This window comes from Corvus brachyrhynchos, unplaced genomic scaffold (genome assembly GCF_000691975.1).
Source record: "Corvus brachyrhynchos isolate BGI_N302 unplaced genomic scaffold, ASM69197v1 scaffold115, whole genome shotgun sequence".
Lineage (NCBI taxonomy): Eukaryota > Metazoa > Chordata > Aves > Passeriformes > Corvidae > Corvus > Corvus brachyrhynchos.
Genome location: NW_008239553.1, coordinates 16,796,374 through 16,802,656, shown reverse-complemented (window position 1 = coordinate 16,802,656; position 6,283 = coordinate 16,796,374). Strand labels below are relative to the sequence as shown.

The 6,283-nt window shown below is 41.7% G+C and overlaps 1 long non-coding RNA gene across 1 annotated transcript in view; it reads left to right on the top strand.

Annotated features, from left to right (window-relative positions):
- Positions 1-7: 7 nt before the first annotated feature.
- LOC108448580 overlaps positions 8-6,283 on the top strand; it is a 12,052-nt gene continuing 5,776 nt past the window's right edge. Inside the window, exon 1 of the long non-coding RNA XR_001864526.1 lies at positions 8-1,255. This is a non-coding gene — a long non-coding RNA (uncharacterized LOC108448580). The remainder of the gene's footprint in view (positions 1,256-6,283) is intronic.

Genomic DNA, 6,283 nt, shown 5'->3' with positions numbered 1-6,283 from the left:
AGATGCTTGGGCTTGGCGGAGGAGGGTGCGAGGGAAGCCGCACGGGTGTTTTCTTCCCGGCTTTTAATTTTTCCACCGAAAAAAAGGCCAGTCGAGCTCATCTTTAATCAACGAGTGATGAGGTTACTTCGGTGCCAACAGTTGAGGCTCCTCTCCTGCATGCAGGCAGCCTCTGCTCTCTGTGTTGCCTTAGGAAGGAGCAGTGCACACTCAATTTTTTTTAAACTTTGATGAGCACATGCTGCAAAAATCACCCTTTTCTCTGCTTTTGGCTGACATCTATAGCACAAAATGGGATATGATCATTTATGTTAATATGCATAGACTTAAACTCCTTATTTTTGCGCTTTTAATGCACACCAGATCAGTAAGAGATAGGGCAGAGGACGAGATATGGGAATAGCTTGGACAAAAACCAGCTATGGTATTAATGTAATGTGACAGTTGTTTTCCTGCTCAGTTGTTGAAACATCCTCATTGATAACTTGTTCCAGCGGTGGAACCTAGAAAATCCATGTGTCTTCAGGACTTTTTTTTGTTTGTTAAAAATAGAAAGACTGGAGAGGCATCCCTTGAGTGGGTTGGCCTGGTATGTGAAAGCAGAGATTGTCAACTCATGTCCCAGAGAAACTCATTATAGTGTGGAGTACAGTGTCCTCCAGGAGCTCAGCTTGTAAACGGCTCCGTGTCTGCCTGTGACACAATGCTAGGATGCAGGGGGGAGAGTTGAGGTTTGGGACAGAAGGGAATGGTGAGATTCAAAGTCAAGAGGGGAACATTTAAGTGGATCAACTGCTTAAACGCAGGTCCAGTTTAAGAGATGCCACACAAAGGCTGACAGCCATCACATGGTTATATACGTCTTAAATTAGGTGGAAGGAAAGAGCTTGTGGATGCTACACAACTTGCAGTCTGGGGGCTTTGAGAAGTGTTGCTGGAAGAGCAAACTTTGCATTGTGGTTTGGCTCTGACAACGTGTGACAACTGGAAATCGCTATTTGTTTCTAAACGGTATCCAAAGGGGGCGTCAGAGACCCTCAGACTTTAATTTCTTCTGAAATCAGAGATTGTGGAAAAGGTTTCCTTGTTTCTAGCACAATTAACGAGGTGGTTAGCTCCACCCCAACCCCGGTTTATCTTGAGTTTGTGCCCAATTTTGACCACAACTCTGAAAGAGATGGCAGCAGCAAACTTCTTGGACATTAATAGCTCCTGCTTTTCTTTAAATGCCTCGAGGAAAGAGAACCTGTTCCAGGTGAGACACCATTTGTGTACAGAGTTTTGTATGTATATTTAATACATGAGTATATATAAATATATATGCACATATATATTTTATATGCATGTATATATATCTATGTGTATATATATGTATATTTTTATATATTGCTCTTCTTTCTTAGCTACCTAAGAAAGGCTGCGTAGGACTGTGAAATACAGTGACCTCAAAAGGTCAAAGCAGCAAAACACTGTGCTTCAATGCCTCTGCTCTGGACAAACTTCAGCTCTTTGTTTGCTTTGTCTTGATGGAAAATCAACCAAAGTCAATACTGGTGGGATAAGGACCGCAAGAGAGTATATATTTATCAAAATTGATCAGGCACACATAACAGGGACTTGGAAATGTTTTGGTGATAGCAATGCCTATTTATATAAGAATTCATATATAGGCAAGGATTTCTAAGCAAATACACCCTGGCACAGAGCACCATTTCAAAGAAAAAAATACCATATGCTGCTTTCAATTCTAAAAAGTCAGCATATTTTACCCGATGGTAAGTTGCCATATATAGTTTAAATCTGCTTCTTTTTTTCCCTAGCACATCTTTTCTACAGAAACCATATAATGTGAGGGATTGAGCAGCTTCGCCAGCACTAGAGATTAGTTTACAATGTTATCTCAGCTGTTCCTTGGTTCAGAGGTGTTGCAGTATTTACATAGAAGTCCACTGCTGATAGCTGCATTGAATTCCTCCCCAATCAGACCCTCTCTGACACATCCTACATTCCCTTTGGCTAGAGAGAGACAGACTCTCCTGAAACTGAGACACAGCCAGCCCTCACTGAAAAATCTACGAAAGAGTTTGTATTTTCTTGTTTACTTTCTAACTAAATTTTGGCTTTCTCTACTATCTCCTCAAGTTTTACATTTCTAATCCAGCAGGACTCACAGTTAGGATCCTGATGCCCTTGAGAACTCATCAATCCACACACCAACACACTCCCATATATTACAAGGTCAAATGAAAAGGGGACCACACAAAGTACGTTATTCCAAAATATCACTTCCTGCCTTGTAGTATTTTGAAAAGTACCCAGCTAAAGGTATTCCTTTGGCCAAAATAATTCTGCTTTCTGCAATAAAATGTTATTGCAGCCTCCAGAAGATTAGAGAAGCAAACAGGGAAGCAAAAACCTACTGAAGTATGTTATGCAATGTCATCTACAGGAAAAATCCTCCAGCTCTGACTGACCAGGGCCCCCACATGCTGTGTACATTTCTCATGACTTAGCTGTTGGGAATGACCCCAGAGACAAGGGAAACACAACCAGCACAGGGTGTTGGAGAGCAGAAAGATCTGCAGTGGACGTGATCTGCATGTCCCTAAAACAGCCTGAACACACAGGAGCATGAAGCCTCAATGTGTATGATTATTAATAGGAGAACAAAATTAAGTATATGTATGTCTGTGTATATATAGAGAGATGTGTATATATATATATATGAGACACAGGCATGTAGGCAAAACTGGACGTGTTATTCAACCAACAAGACACTGTTGTGACTGCAGCCAAAATCATAACATGAGTCCTTACCTCTGCATGGTAAAAATGTGAATAAAAAAATCATACTGTGATCTTATGATGCCTAGAAATCCTCACAACTGCTATTCAGCTTTTGACTAAAAAAACCAAGAAAGCTTAAAATATAGCCATGATTCTTTAAAATCTTTAAAGCATAGAACACTTATTACAACAGACTTCAGATTATTTACAGTAGTTAGCAATGTGTTCAGAAATTTCAAATGTGTGGGATCAGATCCTCCCTGTATTTTTTAGTTCAGCCTTTCAGATTATAATTTTTTTCTGTAAATGTCCCAATAAAATCAATACATTTTTATAATATACCAAACAATTTTATGTACAGTATACCCTGACCTAGCAGATTTTATAGCAACTTCTCACTTAAAATCTGCTATTTCTAAATCCAATGGATGTTGACATATAAAATCTGTCCTAGCACAGAGCCAAATGTTACCTCTCTTAAGCCTCAGGCCAGTGTAGTATTTGAAAGAAACGTTACATTTTCAAGAATAAGAAGAAAATGCCATTCTGACAGGTTTTCTTTTGTCTCACAACAGCTGTTTGGAGTTATATGGTCTTTAGAAATATAAGCAGCATTGCAGCAGAGTCTTGTTGATGGGCAGAAGTCCTGATGAGATGAGAATGCCAAACATGCACTATATGATGAAAATCACTGTCATTGAAGGAGTCACCGTCACAAAGGAGCCATATGCTGTTATCAGTGTCTGTGCAGTTATGACTCTGTGTGCATGCACGTACAAGGAGAAGCCAGTTCTGCAGTCACCACAAATCTGAAATTATTCCCTGTGAAACTATTGAAGTCTTGAACCTTCCATGTGAGAAATCTTTCTCCTAAAAGAAAGTCTCCAAATTTAATAATCACACTGTCTGACAAACTTTTCCAGAGAATTCACTGGGTGTTTCCCTTTCTTATGTCTCATCCACCCTAGTACTAGCCCATGTTTCATGCTCAATACATTCCTTGTCTTCTCAGCATTTAAACCCTTCACATAACTGCAGGCTGTTATCATCTCTCTATGTCTTTCTCTCACTCACTCATGTACTGGTGCACTTCTATAATTAACCTAAAACATCTTAAGTGTGTGCCGAAAGGGTAAAATCATGAGGTGGGCACTGCAGCTAGAGATGCAGCTAGAACATCTTGTAATGGAGCTGAGAGGTTTAGGCACGGGCAGAGTAAGTGGAGGTGAGTGGCAGTGAAAGGAATCTCACTCTCCAGAGGTATTATTTGCCACATGTCAGTTCCAAAGAAGGAATGAGATTCTCATGTCCATTCTTCCCCCTTTGCAGTGGAAGGAGAGCTCAGAGCATGCTGGGAGGTCCTGTGTGCCTGTACAGGAGGAGTGTCTTGGGTCCAGGAGGGCTTTGCGTCCCTCTCAAGCCAGCATGCAGCAGGCAGGGCAGGGTAGGACTCCAGCATGTTATAGCACGAAGACCAGTCTACACTGAAATAAAACATAGCCCAGCAAAACTGCTGCAGTTTAGGCTGCTCAGGATGTCTTATGCACTGAGAGAGAGGGAGTAGTTCAAGAGGACAGAAAAATGTCCACAACACTTCAGCTGTTGCCAGCATGTATCTAGGCTGGAAGTCCTTGCAGTGTCTCAGAGAGATAGCTGCTATACTTCAGAAAGCTGATAAAGCAGTATTTCTGTCAGTATTTATGAGTCTCATTTCTACTGTTGTTGTTGGTTTTTTTCAGTCAGAAAACACATCTGACCTAAACAGCAGGAAAGATGGAATATGAAGAAAAACTTGGTGTATGTTCAGTATCATAAAATCATAATTTGATACTTGATGAGTCTCTGGCTGCTGGTACAGAATCAATATATAACAATTTCAAAGACAATGGCTAATTGCTATATGTACTAAAGACAGTTTTACAATACCTTATATTAGGAATATTTCAAAAACCCATCATTGCTAAAGGCTAAATTCTGCCTAGTTAAGTGAAATGTGTGATTATTTTTATTTAAATTATATTTCCTTATGTAACGGCAAAAAGCTCAGATTAGCAGAATGATCACTCAGGAAGTATAATGAAATTACATGGGACCTTAGTAGATATTTAATTAGTTTATACATTAGGTAGATTTATACCTAGAAATTTTGATGACAAAGGAGAACAGTGAGAGAGGGAGAAAGAACACAACACATACTCAGAAATTTGCAGACAAAGGAACTTCCTCATCCAGATTTATGTCTCACTCCACCTTCAGTCTCTCCCAAGCTCACTGCACTCTTGGGTATTTTTGCCATAGATTCTGCCCTTGTCACGTTCTATAGAGAGTCATAAGGACTTCATAGCCTATCCATGTATTGCTTTGCAAATTTAGCATTTTGAAAACTGCTACCAGACCAGTGGCATGAGCAGATGCAATTCTGCCACCAGTGGTGTTGTTTCCAGCACACGGCTGTAACCTCCCAGTGTAGTCAAGTTCTCTTCTGTAAGTCCTTCTGCAAGGTCTGAGTCACAACCACCTCTGGTAGTTCATGTTCAAGCTTGTGTGGTTGACACACCTGAAGGATGGGATGCCATCCAGAGGGACCTGAACAAGCTCAAGATATGTGGCCATGGGAATCTCCTGAGGTTTAACAAGACCGAGTGCTGGTGCTGCAGCTGGGTCAGGACAGCCCCAGGTATCAGCACAGGCTGGGGATGAGCAGATGGAGAGCAGCCCTGCCCAGAAGGACTTGGGGGTGCTGCTGGGTGAGAGGCTGGACATGACCCAGCCATGGGCACTCCCAGCCCAGAGAGCCAATGGTGGTCCTGGGCTGCATCCAGAGCAGCGTGGGCAGCAGGGAGAGGGAGGGGATTCTGCCCCTCTGCTCTGCTCAGGTGAGACCCCACCTGCACTGCTGCATCCAGCTCTGGGGTCCCAGCACAGGAAGGACATGGACCTGCTGGAGTGAGCCCAGAGGAGGGACACAGAGATGATCAGCGGGATGGAGAACCTCTCCTATGAGGAAAGGCTGAGAGAATTGGGATTGTTCAGCCTTGAAAAAAGAAGGCTTTGGGGTGATCTAATTGTGGCCTTCCAGTACCTGAAAGTTGCCTGCCTGATGGACAGGGACTTTTTACAAGAGCCTGGAGTGACAGGACAAGGGGGAATGGCTTCAAACTGTAAGAGAGTAGGTTTAGATTAGACATTAGGAAGAAATTCTTTTAATTTGAAACTAAAGGAACCCAAATTCGCCAGCTGCTGCAAAGTAATGTGTGAATTTCCAGATTGTTTCTCAGCTGCCTTTTAGTTTTCCAGAATCAGAGACAGATGTCTCATGATTACAACAAAAGCAGCAATTAAGCAGTCTATTTTAATTGCATTCTCACTAAAGAATTAACCTTCAATAGAGGAAACCATCAAATACTTGCTTTTCTGCTAACCTCTCTGCATACATTTGCTTGTACTGTGTGTGAAAGCAGGAGGACAAACATTTCTTAATCTGCATAGACCAAGG